The sequence below is a fragment of the Myotis daubentonii genome, chromosome 2, assembly GCF_963259705.1.
Source record: "Myotis daubentonii chromosome 2, mMyoDau2.1, whole genome shotgun sequence".
NCBI lineage: Eukaryota > Metazoa > Chordata > Mammalia > Chiroptera > Vespertilionidae > Myotis > Myotis daubentonii.
The window spans coordinates 160,968,416-160,987,514 of NC_081841.1; the positions used below are offsets into that span (position 1 = coordinate 160,968,416).

The following is a 19,099-nucleotide window of genomic DNA, read 5'->3' on the forward strand; positions in this document are numbered from 1 at the left end:
TCATCTCTCTGGTGACCTTAATCACCTCTATAAAACCAAGTTTGCTTTAGAGCTCAATATCCAGTGGAAATAAAGAGCTGTGATATCTAAATGTAGCTTTTTTACTTATACTAGCTAAATAGTGAGCTTGAATAAATCATTTAACTTAACTGAGAGCCTGTTTTCCTATTTATACTTACTATTATATGATATAGCTCAGTGATGGCGAACCTTTGAGCTTGGCGTGTCAGCATTTTGAAAAACCCTAACTTAACTCTGGTGCCGTGTCACATATAGACATTTTTTGATATTTGCAACCATAGTAAAACAAAGACTTATATTTTTTATGTTTATTTTATATATTTTAATGCCATTTAACAAAGAAAAATCAACCAAAAAAATGAGTTTGCATGTCACCTCTGACACGCGTGTCAGAGGTTCGCCATCGCTGATATAGCTCATAAGAAAATATATGCAGGAACATGTAAACTTCAGTCTTTTGCCTTGTTGCACATTTGAAAGCAAGATGGGTCTCAGGATTCTCCGCGGCAGCCACCTGTGAAAATTGGGCCAGGGTTTCCCTTCTTGCCACATGTGCTCAAACCATCAAGGTCTGAGTTGGAAATATGCCCATGCCCTCAGTTTCCATAAGTAAGCAAAGGGTATAGGCTTAATCAAGTTGAACTAAGTGATCTCTGTGAATGGATCTTCAAAGACCTTTATCTATCAAAAGAAACAATGCTAGCTCTTTGTAAGTTAAAAAAAACAAAACACTTTTATTATGAGTGTTTTAATGCAAATTAGTTAATTGGTTATGGAAATTTCCTTTTAAAAACACATTCTCAAAGAATTCATCTTCAAAATGCAAATGCATGGCTTATTTTCCTCTGTTATATAAATGTATTCATGCTAACAAAATAAAGTTCAAATCACTTTGATTCCTTATATATATTCAATGTATTACCACCCAACAAAGACCTAAGGCCACCAGAGATCATCAGATTATTCTTATTCTTCTGTTTTCTACTTACTAGTTTTCCAATTATTTTCAATAAATTTTTTATTGTTATGATCATAAAATTAATGCATATTCCTTGTAGGAAAAGTTCAAAGAGAATAAAGAACAAAAATGTCCATAAGCCTAGTACCAAGCAGTAACCAATGTTAACAGACTTGAACTGATTTTTTAAGCTGCAAAATTCTATTTGAAGATTGTAAAGTGGTATATTGTGCTTTTCACTTTTATTTATCCTAGGGCTTATTGATTTTTTTTCCTTAACCTTACCTTTGAATGTTAATTGTTTCTAATGAGAATACCAAGCATTTGTCAAATAAACCATTTAGTTGAAAGAATTAATTTACTTTCATCCTGCTATACCAATGAATAATAATAGACTTTAGTCATGACATATATTCAGCCTAATAAGTGCAAATATAAGCTATGATAAAATAACTAAAAATTTACAAAACTAAGAAATAACTTACATTCAACAATATTTTCTTCACTATAATTTTACCTGCAATTAATTATTTGTCATCTTTTGTCCCTTTTTGTGTTTAACACTTATTATTAATTTAGTGGCTTAGCTTCACTCCTTCTATTTACAGAGGAGGAAATTAAGACTTAGTGACATAAAGATTCACCATGGATGATAAATATATGTATATTTAGACAAAGAAAGGGCTTCTATGGAAAGTACTCTCATACGGTGATCTGATTATAAATTCCAAACTGGGCAGGTTATGGTGGGCAGTCATACCTCAAACATATAAGCTGCTTTAGTAAAAGATTTATCTTTCCCTTACGTAAGCCCTGTTCATTTGTTCTGTACATCTAGGTCAACACACCTTTGAAATAAACCATAACAATCCTCAAGAGAGCATGTATCTTGTTAACTATCCTGTAATCCAATTCCTGCCTTGCTTTCTCCTACCTCCATATAATTTTCCTTACCATTCCTCCCTAATTTCAAAGGCATAAATAAAGCTCTAAAGCTGTTATTCTCCAGAGCATTTGAGATCTGGCTCCTCAAATATGTTGTCAGTTTGGCTCAACTAAACTAAACTTTTATAAACATTCTCTACAAGTTTCGATCTTTCTTATATAGACTTTTTTTTCCTTCTGATAATACTTCCTATTTTCACCAATTCCCTCTTTCATACATCTTTGCCCCCTACTCACCACCCTTACTCACAGACTAGGGATGATATTCCATGTATTTATCACAATGGACATACATATTGTTAATAATTTACATTGACTGATTTACAGCTTTTTCCTTGAGCTCTCAAGTGCCATTCCATCCTGCCTAGCCCCTTTACAATGTTGCTCAATGATCCAGCAACTAAACAGTTAATGCCAAATGGAATGGGAACTCCAAGACTGTCTCAGTGTTTACATCTATTCTGATTATCTGGTGCCATACCATGCTGCTGATAGATACTTTTAATATCACACTGGCTACACCAATATGTTTCCATAAGAACATCTGGGGGGAAAGTAAGGTTGGATCTTGAAAATACCATGCTAAGTGAAATAAGACAGATATAAAACTGAAATCAACAAATAAACAAAGAAGAAAAACAAACAAACTCATACCAAACATACTGTTGGTAATCAGATATACGGGGGTGGGGGGAGTAAAGTGTGTCAAATATATTGTGATGGAAGGAGATTTGACTTGGGGTGGTGGGGACACAATGCAATATACAGATGATGTGTCATAGAAATGTATCATTTTATTAACCAACTAGAGGCCCGGTGCATGGATTCATGCACCAGTGGGGTCCCTCAATGTGGTCTGCGGGGATCAGGCTGAAACCAGCATCCAACATCTCCTGAGGGATGTAGTAGTGCATGAAGCAACAGGTGGCTGGGGAGGAGCCCAATCCTGAGCTGGACACTGTGCTGCTCCCGCTCATCCTGGCTCTGCTGCAGGCTGCTGCTGCTTGGTCGGCTTGCTGCCTCTCTGCTGCGGTCTCCACGCGCCTGTGACTGAGAAGCAGCCACAGGCTCACGCCCAGTCAGTCCTGATGCCAGTCCCAATCCAGGTCCTGGTCTGGATGGGGGAGGGGCGTGCAGGGGGAGTGTCCCCGGGAGAGGTTCGTCTGGCACTTTTCAGTCAGCGGAGCGGTGCTCCCACTGTGGGAGCACACTGACCACCAGGGGGCAGTTCCTGCATTGAGTGTTTGTCCCCTGGTGGTCAGTGTGCATCATAGTGACTGGTTGACCAGTCACTTAGGCTTTTATATATATAGATATCACCCCAATAAATTCAACTTAAAAAATAAGGGAAAGAAAAAAGGATGGAGAGGTGGAATAGTGTCCGCCATGCAGAGACAGAGATAGAACAGAAGCTAATGCTATTCTGCCAAGTGGACTTTGTGGGGGACAGCAGAGCTGCTTTAAGGACCTGGTTATGGAATATGGCACAGAGTTGGGGATGATGGCCTTCTGCACATGGGCTATTGTTTAGGAAGTTAAGAGGATCAATTATGGACTTAAATAGTGATAAACTGACTACCGATCCTATTAGCCGCTTGATTTTCCTAAGAAAAGTTTACCGGTCTCCCTTCCCCCCAGCCCCCGGCCCCGCTCTCTCATAGATTTTCTTCAGCAGAAGTTGTCTTTGGGATAAGAGTCCTAGAGGCCACTCATTCAGTTCAACTGCCCATTAGATGGTTGGATCCCCTCCATAGCATACCTAACACCTATCAACAAGTTTAAAAGGGAAGGAAAGGAACACTATCTATTGCACACTTGCTGTGGACACTCTGCTATGTGCCTGACGTACACTATCTCTTCATGTGAGCCTTTGAGGTAGAGGAGAGCGCAGGGGAGTGTATTTTGTCACAGGTATAGGTCAGGCCTCTGGTGCAGACGCACCCTCCTCAGGGACATAAGCTGCACCGAAGTTACCCTGTCATTCTGGACTCTGAGTGACACTGCCTTGAGCTGAACCAGTAGATACTTTGCTAAGCTGATGGCCCACTGAAGAATGGCTACCCTGAAGAAACACTGGCGGAGATAACTCTACACCAAGTAAAGCCAATGTATTTGGGAAGTTGAACACACCCACACTCCCGCTGGCTATTACAACCCATGTTTGTTTGACTCCTCATAGTCACACAGGTAATGTTACAGTAGGGGCTACTTTACAGAAATTTTAGAAGATTCCCTCTCACTCCAGCTAAGGGCCACACATCCCCCCAGCTTTACTTAAATGTAATTGACATATAACGTTGTGTAAGTTTAAGATGCACAATGTGTTGACTTGATACACTTATATATTGCAGAATGATGACCACCATAGAGTTCACTACTACCTCCATCATGTCACATAATTACCATCTCTTTTTTTGTGGTGAGAACCTTTAAGATCAACTCTCTCACAATTTTCAAGTATTTAACACAGTATTATAAATTATAATTACCATGCTGTACATTAGATTAAAACTAGAAGTCTGTACTCTGACCAACATCTCCCCATTTTCTCCACCCTTCAGCTCCCAGTAATCAAACTGAAATAGCTCTTATTTTGCCTTCTTATTTGGTGTTATTTTTATTCCTTAGGGTTTTACAGAGAAATCTAATTCTTCCATAGGGTAATTCTTCAGACAATTAAAGAGTACAGTCTCCTATCCACCAACTTCTCTTTTGTGGGTGAACACTGTCAATTTATCTCATTATTTCATGTATGACATGGTTTCTAGTGTCTTCCTCATCCTGTATCTTGGATTTGAATTTCTTTTAAATTCATCTTAAAAGCAGTCCCAAGAACTTGGCACCATACCACTTAAAATGGCCAGCTCAAAATAGAAACTACCATCTTCTATATACTAGACATTTAAAGAAGCTAAAATTATATGGGTTTTATTTTTTAATGCTTTTTAGTAACAAAATACCATTTTGTCATATAGTACAAAATATAAGTAGAAATAGCTGTTAGTTCAAAAGCTATTAAGTCCTGTTTTGCTCTCTCTCCCCATAAACTTCTTAAACTTTTTATTTTGAGATAATTCACATGCTGTAATAAAAAATAAATAATACAGAGAGATCATGTGCACTCTTAGCTCAGTTTTCTCCAATGATAAAAACTTAACACAACCAGGATATTGACATTAATGTATTTAGTAGGCACAACATTTTGATCACAAGGATCCCTCATGTTTCCCTTTCATAGTCACACTAGAGGCCTGATGCATGAAATTCATGCAAGAGTAGGCCTTCCTTCCCCCAGCTTCCAGCACTGGCTTCTTTCTGGCACCCGGGACCCAGACTTCCCTCTGGCTGCTGGCAGGCACTCAGGACCCAGACTTCCCTCACAGCCCCAGCTTTGTCCGAAAGGTCATCTGGTCTAATTAGCATATTATGCTTTTATTATTATAGATCTTCTTCCTTCCTACTCCCAATCCCTTCTTAAACCCTGGCAACCACTAAACTGTTCTCCATTTTGGTAATGTTGTCATTTTAAGAATGTTATATAAATGAAAACATATAGCGTGCAATATTTGGGGATTGCTTTTTTTACAATCGGCATAATTCCCAGGAGATTCATATAGGTTGTTGCATTAATCAATAGATCATTTCTTTTTACTGCTGAGTAGTAATCCACAGGATGGATGTATCATAGTTTATTTAACCATTCACCCATTGAAGGACATCTGTGTTGTTTCCAGTTTGATGCTATTATGAATAAAGCTGCCATAAACATTTGTGCACAGGTTTTTGTGTAAACATAAGTTTTTATTTCTCTGGGATAAATTCAAAGGAGAACAATTGCTGGGTTGTGTGTTAGCATGTCTACATTTTTTTTTTAAGAATAGCAGTTATTTTTGACATTCCCACCAGCAATGCATGTATGATCCAGTTCTCTGCTTCTGACCAGCACTTGATGGTGTTACTATTTTTATATTTTATTTAACAGTATGCAGTGCTATCTCACTGTGGCCTTAATCCGCTTTCCCCTAATGTCTAATGATATGCAACATCTTTTTATGTACTTGTCATCTATATATCCTTCTTGCTAAAATTTCTTTCCATGTCTTTACCCATTTTCTAATTGAATTATTTATTTTTATTATTTAGTTTCCTATATATTCTATATATTAGTCCTTCATTGAATATGTGGTTTGCAAATATTTTTTCTCAATCTGTAGCTTATTTCTTAATATTCTCAAGAATCTTTTCACAGAGAAAACATTATTAATTTTGCTAAAGTCTACTTTATCAATTTTTATTTTATTTTATAGTTAATACTTTTGCTGTCAAATCTAATAACTCTTTTTTTGGGGGCCTATTCTTAAACCCCTTAGATTTCCTGTTAATTTTTTGTTTGTTTGTTTTGTTTTTGTTTTTTTCTAAAAGTTTTATATTTAAGCATGTAAGATTTAGGATAAGGTTGATTTAAAAATATATATATGATATCCAATTGCTAAAGAACTATTTGTTGAAAAGATTATCTTTCCTCCATTTAATTGTTTTTGAGTCTCTTTCAATAATGAGTTGGGCATATTTATGTTGCTCTATTTTGGATTCTCAATTCTATTCCATTGATCTTGGTTTCTATACCTTTGGGTAAACTGCACTCCCCTTTTTCTAAAAATATATTTTTACTGATTTCAGAGAGTAAGGGAGAGGTAGAGAGAGATAGAAACATCAACGATAAGAGAAAATCATTGATCAGCTGCCTCCTGAAGGGCCTTTACTGGAAACCAAGCCTGCAACCCAGAAATGTGCCCTTCATCAGAATCAAACCCAGGACCCTTCAGTCCACAGGCCAGTGCTCCATCCACTGTGCCAAACCAGCTAGGGCTGCACTTTCTTGATTATGGTAGCAATTCAGTTGATGGATAGACTTATTCCTCCCATTTTAATCTTTTTTCCCCCCAAAAAATGTTTCAGCTACTCTAGTTCCTTTGCCATCCCATATAAATTTTAACATAATCTTCTCTATATCTATGAATGAAATTTTGATAGTAATTGTATTCTATGTGTATAGTCATGCACCACAAGCAATATTTCTGTCAACAATGGTTGACATACACAACAGTGGTTTTATAAGATTACTAGAGGCCCAGTGCATGAAATTCGTGCACAGGAGGGGGGGGTGCGCCTGAGCATGGCCTGCACTCTATCCAATCTGGGACCCCTCGGGGGATGTCCAACTGCCTCTCACAATCTGACTCCTAACAGCTCACCTGCTTGATTGCCCCTAACCCCTCTGCCTACCTGCCTCATTTCCCCTAACCCCTCTGCCTACCAGCCTCATTGCCTCTAACCAACTCTGCCTGCCTGATCACCCCTAACCACCTCTGCCTCCCTGCCTGATTGCCCCTAACTGCTCCCCTACTGGCCTGATCACCCCTAAATGCTCCCCTGCTGGCCTGACCGCCCCTAACCATCTCTGCCTTGCCCTGCACCCAGGACCCAGGATTCCCTCCTCCAGCTGGTTGCAGGCACCTGGGACCCAGGCTTCTCTTCTTCTGGCTGGCCACAGGCACCCAGGACCCAGGCTGGCTTCACCCGGGCCAGCCACAGATGCAAGGGATCATAGGCAGGCAGGCAGCTTCGCTTTGCCTAGGCCACAGCTGTAGGCACCCAGGACAGTGGGGTGGGAAGTTTATCCCTCTCCCAGGCCACAGCCACAGACGCTGGTGCCCAGGACCTCAGGGAGGGCAGCTTGTCCCTCTTCTGGGCTGCAGGTGCAGGTGCTGGCGCCTGGGACTGCAAGGAGTGCACCTTGTCCCTCTCCTGAGCCACAGCCTGGCTGGTTCCCATTTCTTTCTTGTAAGCTCATTTGTGCCTGGATGGTCCCCATTCCTCTCTCCCCAGTGTTGAGTGTCTGAGCTGTTACAGCGTGATGGTGTGAGGGTGTGATGACCATTTGCATATTAGCTTTTATTATATAGGATAATGGAGCTGAATAATTCTTATCACTTGGTGACAATGTAGGCATCATAATGTTGTAGCATAACACATTACTCACATGTTTGTGGTGATACTAGTGTAAGTAAACACACCGCACTGCCAATCTATATAAGTATAGCACATGCAATTAGGTACAGTACATAATACTTGATGATAAGTGACTATGCTACTATTTATTTACTGTACTATACTTTCAATCATTATGTTAGAGTGTACTCTTTCTAGTTATTTAAAAAATTCGTGTAAAACAGTATGCTGTGTTATGTCAACAGCAGCCTCATGCATCTTGTACTTACTGTGTCTCTATTTTCCTTCATTTTATTTTATTTTTTTCTATCACTGTTTATTCCCCCTATACCCTCTTCCATCTCCCAACACAGCCCTTGCCCCTGTGTCTCTGGATTCCATCTTTTTTACTGCACTTAATTAATTAATCATTTTTTTTAAAAAATGATTAATTAATTTTATTGATTTTTTTACAGAGAGGAAGGGAGAGGGATAGAGAGTTAGAAACATCAATGAGAGAGAAACATTGATCAGCTGCCTCCTGCATACCCCCTACTGGGGATGTGCCCACAACCAAGGTACATGCCCTTGACCGGAATCAAACCTGGGACCCTTCAGTCTGCAGGCCGATGCTCTATCCACTGAGCCAAACCAGTTAGGGCTACTGCACTTAATTTAATCTCATGTTGTTTTATACATCTATAGCCCCTAAGCCTTTGCTCAGGGACTAAATTGCCTAATGGCACTTTTCTCAGAAGGCGCCTCTGTCGTTAAGGACATGTGACTGTCTGTCGATGTGAGAGAATGAACATCTTCAGTATGTTGAGTCTTCCAAACCATGACTATGCCATATCTACCTATTTATTTAGATATTTGATTTATTTTTTATCAGAATTTTATAGTTTTCAGCATATAGATACTGTACATGTTTTGCTAGATTTACACCTAAGTATCCCATTTCTTTTTAAATAATTGCAAATGATATTTTTAATTTCAATATCCAAGTATTTATTGCTAGCTTATAGAAATACAATTCACTTTTGTATGTTTCTCTTACATTCTGTCTTTAGTGTGAGGCCTGTAGTAGTGCTTGCTACTACTACACTGTTGATCCTGCTAGGCTCTTCCCACACCTCCCCTGGGGTAGGGTGGCTTCACTTCTTCCCTTTACCTTGGTGTCCTTGGGTGCCAGAGGGATTGCTGTCCCTCCCCTAGCGGCTTACTGCGTTAGCTTCCTATGTAAGTGAGTAGTCTAGGGAAGTGGCAATGTTTCACGCTTGTCCCCTAGTAGCAGCAATTTCTCACCTCTTTCCTGTAAGCTCCTAGTGGAGACTCATGGGAAAGAGCCAGGGAGTGAATGCAAACTCCCTTTCTGTCTGGGCTCCCAGATGCTCTAAAATGACATGTGAGTTCATGTTCAACACTTAGAAATTTGCTAAAGTTCCAGATGACTTCTTATTTGCTTTCCTCTGGTGCTGTGTCAAACTGGAAACAGTTTGGGTTTCCTGATTTCCCCCAAAGAGGCTTGTCACTCTGAAATTAAGTTCACTTGCTTGATTTGCAGCCTCAGATCTCCAGTGGGTTCAAGAAAATGTATGATTTTTATAAATTATTCAACTTTCTCTTTTTGTTAGGATGGATGCAATGTTATCTTGAAGTTTCCTAGTTACTAAGTGGAAATGGAGCTCTTCAGGAAGCATAAATCAGTTTAAAAATAACACTAACCAGAAAGAAGAAAAAATATATTGGACTTTATAATTAATGATGTTTTACTCATTTGTACACACCATTATGAGCATGAATAAACAAGCAAAATAGTAGAAGATGATATTTCCTATACCTATAACCAACAAAAGGCTCAAACCCAAAATACATAAAGAAATCCCATAAATTAATAACAAATAAAAAAGATAAATATGAGCAAGAGTGAATAAGCATTTGACCAGTTTATCCAAAGAGCCAATAAACAAATCAAAGGAACATAACCTTATCTGTCATTAGGGAAGTGCAAAAGAAAAGCATAACGTACTGCTATGCACAGAGAGAAATTGCTAAAGTTAGAAAGATAATATATTGATATAACCACTTTGGAAAAGTGACATTATGTAGTAATGCTGGACATATGCATCTGAAATCAATAAAATTAGTTTTAAAAAATAAAAGGTAATTACTAGAAATATATTGCAGATATTTGTAACAATTAACTAAAAATTTGAAGTTAAAATTTTCTATTACTTCAAATTCACTTGACAATTTATGCCAAATCAAGAATCAACTTACGTTCAGAAATTCTTTTTCAAACTATTTTCTGGAACTATATTAATCAGCTCAAAAATAATCACTTTTTGTGTACTAACTAAATGGCACCCTTCTTACCAGATGCTCAGTTTTACATGCTTCTTCTGACTTAATCTTTGAAACTCTGTAAAGTAGTGATTATCATACTTAACCTAAAGATAAAAAATATGAGGTCAAAAAACTTTATCAATTTTGTTTTATGTCACATAGTTAATTAAACCCTGAAGCAGGATTAGAAATCAGTCATTCCAATATTAAATATCCTTAAAACTTCCACTCTCTGCCATCTCTTGTGGGTTCATCAATGATAATAATTACCCTCTGAGTATCATGATATATTCCCTCTCAACTCTTCAGGTAAAATTTCAGTTGATAGAATAATTACCTCGAGCATTGTTGTCACTATGAATAAAGTTAACCGAAATGCCCCTTGAAAAACCTTATATTGATATATGTATAATAAGATATATGTATAGAAGAGAATGCACTCATTTATGAAGCATTTTTGCTTGACACTCCCGAGCTAGGCACTGTAGCTACAATAATAAACAGATTCCTGTTTTCAAAAGATTTATAATCTGGTAGCTGGAGGGTTAAATAGCAATTCAATTAATTTATTTTACATTTAAAATAATTTAACTGTTGAATGATAATTAAAATAAATGGGTTATAACAAAGAATCCTACTTCCTCTGGTTCTGTATTTCCCCCTCCCCTCCATGTTTTGAAAATAAGCACCTTTATATAAGTAAAGCAAAAGTATTTCCCTGCTAAGTATAAAAGTACACGTTTTAAACAAAGGTGTTGCGGATACCCTGAGATTCTGGCCCATTAAACTGCATCCCTTTGAGGAGGAATGGATTCTCCCTTGTCAACTCAGAGGTACAGACACCTGGACATGTCTTCATGAAATGTGACTTATTTGACTTGGAGGCCCTAGTAAAGAATTCGATTTGGAAATGACCTTTTTGATTTTTTTTTTTTTACTTGTGGGAGTAAGAGAGGTAAGGATATAGAGTCAAGTAAAGGGTGGGTGTCTGCAGAGAAAGTCATTTCAGGAGATGCATTGCCCCTCCACAACCTATTACTTATGATATTAACTTGCCAGTGTGATTAACCAAGTTTATCTTCTGAAATAAAGGGTAATCCTTAACATGAAATTAATAAACAACTTTAAAGTTTGGGGATGGAAGGTTTCCATATATATGCTCATTTTTCAATTAAAATACCTGAGAGCCTTGCTCTTTGAATGCAACATATGGGAGAATTAAAAGTGAATCCATTATAATATCAGGTAATTGACTGAGTATCTCTCTCTCTCTCTCTCTCTCTCTCTCTCTCTCTCTCTCTCTCTCAAAAGCTGAAACAAACTCTAAGTAAAACACAGTAATTTCATCTACAAACTAACACCATTATTAACTTCTTTCTCTGGCTAAGGAAATATCAGTTAGAGTTCTGATCTTGGTACTATATTTCTAAAGTACCAACAAGAAGTACATTGTAGAATGAATTCGTCTGTGGCAATTTTTTACTATTTAGAACAACCTGGCAGTAAATGTCTTGTTGAATTAATTTACTGATGAATAGTTAAGTGTGTGTTTGGACCAGAATTTAAATATTGTCATTGGTGAATATTGACAAAAAGCCTCAAAGTAAATATTAAACAAAGATAAATAAAGCCTAAAAATATCCTCAGCAATCATAATACTTATTATTCCTGGACTTTGATTATTGGATTTCCAATAAAAATACTACATGTCTATTATGTGGGTCCAAACATCAATTGTCTTTTATATTTTTTTTAATTACAATTTACATTCAATATTATTTTGTATTAGTTTCAGGAATACAGCATAGTGGTTACACAATAATATATTTTACAGATATGTTCCCCAAGTATTTCCAGTACCCACCTGGCATCACACATAGTTATCACAATATTATTGACTATATACCTATGCAATACTTTGCACGCATGACTATTCTGTAACTACAGATTTGTACTTCTTAATCCCTTCACCTTTTTCACCCAGTGTCCCAACTTCCCTACCTGCTGGCAACCATCAGTCTGTCCTCTGTATCTATGGATCTGTTTCTGTTTTGTTTGTTTATTTAGATTGTTTAGATTCCACATATTAGTACAGCCATATGGTATTTCTCTTTCTCTGACTGACTTATTTCACTTAGCCTGAGGTCCATCCATGCTGTCACAAATGGTAAGATTTCAGTGATTTTATAGCCAAGTAATATTTTCTTGTATACATGTACCACCACTTTTTTATCCGCTCGTCTGTTGATGGGCACTTGGGGTGCTTCCATATCATGGCTATTGTAAACAATGCTGCAAAGAACATAGGGATGCATATATTCTTTCAAACTAGTGTTTTGAGTTTCTTATGATATATATCTAGAAGTGGAATCCGTGTGTCATAAGGAAGTTTCTTTTGTTGTTGTTGTTAATCCTCATCTGAGGATTTTTTTTCATTGATTTTTAGAGAGAGTAGAAGGGAAAGGGAGAGAGAAAAATATTTATAGGAGAGAGACACATTGACTGGTTGCCTTACACATGTGCCCCGACCAGGGCTGGGGATTGAGCCTGCAAGTGAGGTACATGCCCTTGATCAGAATGGACTCTGGACACCTTCGGTCCATGTGCCAAAGCCCTAACCACTGAGCAAAACTGGCTAGGGCCATTTTTAATTTTTTGAGGTAACTTCATACTGCTTTCCACAGTGGCTGCGCCAACCTGCATTCCCATCAGTAGTGTACAAGGGTTCCCTTTTCTCCACATTTTTCCAATACTTGTTCTTTGTTGATTTATTGATAGCCATTTGAGAGATATAAGGTGATTATCTCATTGTGGTTTTAATTTTTTTTTAATTAAATCTTTATTGTTCACATTATTACATTTGTTCCTCTTTTTTTTCCCCCCCATAACTCCCCTCCTCCCAGCTCCCGCCCCACCCTCCGCCCTCACTCCCCACCCACTGTCCTCATCCATAGGTGCACGATTTTTGTCCAGTCTCTTTCCGCATCTCCCACACCCCTTTCCCCCCAAGAATAGTCAGTCCATTCCCTTTCTATTTCCCTGATTCTATTATGATCACCAGATTATTTATTCACTTGATTCTTAGATTCACTTGTTGATACATGCATATTTGTTGTTCATAATTTGTATCTTTACCTTTTTCTTCCTCTTCCTCTTCTTAAAGGATACCTTTCAGCATTTCATATAATACTGGTTTGGTGGTGATGAACTCCTTTAGCTTTTCCTTATCTGTGAAGCTCTTTATCTGACCTTCCGTTCTGAATGATAGCTTTGCTGGATAAAGTAATCTTGGTTGTAGGTTCTTGGTATTCATCACTTTGAATATTTCTTGCCATTCCCTTCTGGCCTGCAAAGTTTCTGTTGAGAAATCAGCTGACAGTCGTATGGGTATTCCCTTGTAGGTAACTGGGTTTCTTTCTCTTGCTGCTTTTAAGATTCTCTCTTTGTCTTTTGCTCTTGGCATTTTAATTATGATGTGTCTTGGTGTGGTCCTCTTTGGATTCCTTTTGTTTGGGGTTCTCTGCGCTTCCTGGACTTGTAAGTCTATTTCTTTCACCAGGTGGGGGAAGTTTTCTGTCATTATTTCTTCAAATAGGTTTTCAACATCTTGCTCTCTCTCATCTTCTGGCACCCCTATAATTCTGATGTTGGTACGCTGAAGCTGTCCCAGAGGCTCCTTACACTATCTTCGTATTTTCGGATTCTTTTTTCATTTTGCTTTTCCAGTTGGGTGTTTTTTGCTTCTTCGCATTTTGAATCTTTGACTTGATTCTTGCGCTCCTCTGGTCTGCTGTTGGGTGTCTGTATAATTTTCTTTATTTCAGTCAGTGTATGCTTAATTTCTAGTTGGTTCTTTATCACAACATCGAGGGTCTCATTAGATTTCTTGAGGATCTCACCACATTTATCCGCGGTCTCACCAGTCTTTTCGAGGGCCTTACTAAGTTTATCAGCAGCTTCTAGACAGTTCTTAAGAGACCTTAAAAGTGTGGTTCTGAACTCAATATCCTCCATTGACAGTTTTGTCCTGTTTCTTTGTCTCCGCATTTTTTATGCTTTCTTGGTACACCCCCTAGTGGTCTTTGTGCGCAGTCTTGTTGCCTTTAAGCCTTGATTGATGTTGGCAATACCGGGGGTGATTTGACCTCCAGGCTAACTGGCTATCTGTGGTTTTAATTTTAATTGTGATGTTGAGCATCTTTTCATATGTCTATTGGCCATCTCTATGTCCTCTTTGGAGAAGTGTTTATTTAGGTCCTCTGCCCATGTTTTAATTGGATTGTTTGTTTTATTGGTATTGAGTTGTATGAGTTCTTTATGGATTTTGGATATTAACCCCTTATCTAAACATCAACTGTCTTTAAGTGCCACTAAATTTAGAATGAGTGAAATATTAAGTTTTTCAGCATGCAACTGAACTCATGAAATGTTCTTGTAACACTTGCTGAATGACTAAATTAATTTGACTGAAGAAAATTTAATGCTCTACCAAATGGTATATTTCCAGATACAATAAAATGTTCTGTTCTTCATTATAAAATGAGCATTTTCTTATAGGAAGCAATTTGTTATTGTGTCTGCACTAGAACAGATTATTTATTGACCTCCAAGTACTCTATAGCAAAAAGAATACTACACTTTAAAACAGACTTGAATGTGATATAAACTCTTATTCCTTCTAAATCATAACTTAGAACAGTTTTTCCTTGAGGTGAATTTATGGAAAATAATAGTTAAAGGCTTAATTTATTTAATGCCCAACCAGAATCACCATTAGTTTCAGTAGGAAAAAATGTTTTGCATCTCACTCCCCACCCCCCACCCCCCAAAAAAACACACCAAACAAACAAACAAAAAAAACACATTTTTGCTAATTCAACAAACACTAGGTTTTATTCAGCTGGAAGAACTACTTCAATGGTTAAAATGAGTTACAAGGCAACTTAATATAGCAGTCTGTCTTCATTAATGTGATTTAACTAATATAATTAAATTGCTTTAACTTGATATAGCTGCTTACCTGCTCTAATTTGTCCTTTGGGAGCTACTAAGAAACTTGGACTTAACCTATATTTATAAACAAAACACATATATGATACCCTGAATTTCTGTAGTGCCTTTTATTGCAACATTTCCCAAATGAAGTAGTAAAGACAAAAATAAATCAATAAGAAATAGAAATTATGTCAGACCCAATGAACAAGTTGTCATCCAGGGGATCTGAAATAATAATATATGTGTCTTATAAATTAAAGCACTGGACTCTGAGAACTTAAAGCTTGCAACAGCTCCACACTCATGAAAATGACCAGGCTCTAGTTTTGAGCTACTTTTATGTTGAGGTAAGGGAAATTCTAAAGGCCTCTCACTCAAATTCTCATAGCCCCATACATTGTACTGCATGACTATACTCAGCCAGGTGCGTTTATTTTTAAAGTTGTGTTTAAGTTATACTGAGTGTTAATCTACCTAATTTTCCATTTAAAGAATCAGCTATATTTCTCTTTCACCTTAAAATCCTATGAATAATATTATTTAAAGAAAGAACCTGAAGAAAATTTATTACTCACAATTTGTATTGTTTTTTCTAAATTATCATCATATATAACTTGGGAGAGAGTGGTGGGAAAGTTAAAACTCTATGTGTAAATTCTAATTCAAAATAATATTCATATCCCTGTCTTTCTCCAGTTACTGTGCTTTCTCCAATAGCCTTAAGAGCCAAAATTAAAAATATTTTCTACATTTATTGGTTTCATCTTCCTTTACATCCCCAACCTATTCCAATGTGACTTTGTTCCCATCACACTATGAAAAAATTATCTTGTTCGTATGACTAATGACTATTCATGTCACTCTTTGCTCCCAACTTGCTTTACTTCTAGCAGTTATCCCCTCATTTAAGCTTTCCCTCCTTCTTGAAATCCTCACATGTTTTGCTTTCCAGAACACTATACTCTTCTAATTTTTATCTTTCCATGCTGTCTGCTCCTTCTTCTCTATCCAAATTTATAGGTAAATAGCCTACACTTCTCTCTTGAAGTTTCAACAATTTCCACTGTCTACCTTATAAATATCTTTCCAATCTCTCCTTCCCCATTTTTGTCACATCAGTAAAAATCTAATGTACTCTCCTACCTGGGAAAACAGAGCTTCCTTATGGTCCTGTCACTTCAGTTTTAATTCCCTTCCAATTCATTCTTCACATTACTAGTACATTAAACTTTAAAATGTCAATCTGATTATGTCACTCCTGCTCTTAAAATCTTTCATTGATGTCTCAGTGTCCTTAATAATTCCCAAACCCTCAACATAATCCTCCAGATATTCCATAATATGATGGTCTCTTCTTTCCCATTTGATTTGTTATATGTGCTTGCTATATGGCTTGAAAATAATACAAATAAAGTGCAGGAGATGATATCTTTCAGGTAGAAAGAACACTGTGTGTAAAATTTTTGTGGTAAGAGAATAATTTCACATGAAGAACTGATAATTAAGCACCAGTGTTCAAGTACTAGGTTCTGAAATACTTGATACTTCAGCCTAGGCTCTTGTTAAATCTTGTGGATGAATGATGCTTTCAGGTCACAAAGAATTGGGGTAATGGAAAATTATAGAATGGGTGAATATGAAACATATGCAGTATAATGGTTAATTTAAAGTATCAATTTGCCTGGGCCAGGGGTGTCCAAACATTTGTTCAAACAGTATTCTGGATGTGTCTGCAAGGGTATTTCTGGACGAGATTAATATTTAAATTAGTAGACTGAATAAATCATTATTCACCCCAATGTGTGTGGGACTCATCTTGTCAACTGAAGGCCTAAATAGATGAAAAGGGCTGACTGAGAGGAATTCTTCTGCTTTACTGCTTGAGCTAGGACATCAGTCTTTCCCTGTATTTGAACTCAAACTAAAAAACATTGGCTCTTCTTGCACCTTGACACTGTCAGCTTGGAAATGATACCATTGATTTTCCTGTTTCTGAGGCCTTTGGACTTGGGCTGTGGCTACATCATTGGCTGTCCAGGCTTTCCACCTTATGAACTGCAAATCTTGAAACTTCTCAGCTTCTATAATCATGTGATCCATATCGTTATAATCTCTCTCTTTCTCTCTCTTTGGGTGATGATAGATAGATAGATAGATAGATAGATAGATAGATAGATAGATGATAGATAGATGATAGATAGATAGATAGATAGATAGATAGATAGATAGATAGATAGATAGATAGATGGTCATGTACCTCATAATGACATTTCAGTCAACAATAGGCCACATATATGATGATGGTCCTATAAGATTATAATGGAGCTAAAAAATTCATATTGCCTAGTGATATCTTAACCATCATAACATCATAGCACAGTGCATTAGATTACTGTAATATTCAGCACAGTAACATGTTACATTGGTTTGCAGCCTAGAAGCAATAAGATATACCATACAGCCGAGGTGTATAATAGGCTATACTATTTAGGTTTATGTAAGTGTACTCTATGATGTTCACAAAACAACGGAGTCGCCTAATAACACACTTCTTAGAATATGTCCTTGTCATTAATTGATGAATGACTGTATCTAGATATATTGTAAGCCTTATTGAAAATTATTTTTGAGTCTTAAGATCTAATAGAATTTTTCTGTCTAGGTTTTAGACTTGCTTGGGTCCCATCACCCCTGTCTTTCTAATTTATCTAGTTCTAGATCTCTCTGTTATCTATCTATCTATCTATCTATCTATCTATCTATCTATCTATCTATCTACCTATCTATCATCTATCAACTATCCATTCATCCTTTTGGTTTTTTTTCTCTGAAGTACCCTGACTAATACAGATTTTGGTATGAAGAAATGAGTTGCTTCTGTCACAGGTATCTAAACATGAGGAAGCAATTTTGGAATGGGATAATGGTTAGAGCCTGGAAAAGTTTGAGGTTCATGCTAGTAATATGAATGTAAAAGGCTATTCTAATGAAATCTCATACAGGCATGAGGAACATGTTATTAGAAACTAAACAACAACAACAACACAGACAAACCTTGTTTTGAAAAGAACACTAAAGGTGTGGCTAAGCAACCATTTGATGAAGAGATCATGGATGTAACTCATGGACTTAATCAGCCACCTCAAGAGAAGCCAGAAATAGAGATGGGATGATGTCAGTAAATATACTGCCAGTTCCTAAAGGGGACACAGAAAGTGGGATGGAATGAAGGAAGGCCCTTGGACAGGAATGGACCATAGAAAGATTCAACTGCAAATATGTGTTATTTTTCAAAGAAAGGGAATAATGATCCTGATGGCACATTAGAGATCATCAGGGCTGCTACTCCATCATAGACCAAAGGTTTCAAAGGGTGGAGCTGAATGTGTGGAGCCACCCCTCAGAGCTATGGAGGTGATGTTGCCAACCCAGTGAGCCTGGAAAACACAGTATTAAACCAGAGAAGGTTTTTTTAAAATTTTAATTGATTGAGTTTAGAAAGAAACAGGGAGAGAGAGAGAGAGAGAGAGAGAGAGAGAGAGAGAGAGAGAATGAGAGCCACTGATTTGTTATTCCACTTATTTATGCATTCATTGGTTGATTCTTCTATGTGCACTTACAGGGATTGAAACCCAACCTTGGCATATTGGGATGATATGATGCTCTAACCAACTGATCTACCTGGCCAGGGCTCAAACCAAAGAGGATTATTCTTGAGCCTTAAGTTCTAGTGAAATTTGTCTTTCCAGGTCTTGGACTTGCTTGGGACCCCTCACTCTTTCCTTCTGATTTCTTCCTTTTGGAATAAGAATGTTTGCCTATGCCTGTCCCACCATTCATTGT

The 19,099-nt window shown here is 37.3% G+C and overlaps 1 pseudogene; it reads right to left on the reverse strand.

Annotated features, from left to right (window-relative positions):
• Nucleotides 1–17,356, reverse strand: part of LOC132226740 (HIV Tat-specific factor 1-like) — a 42,006-nt pseudogene extending 24,650 nt beyond the window's left edge.
• Between the last annotated feature and the right edge of the window lie 1,743 nt (nucleotides 17,357–19,099).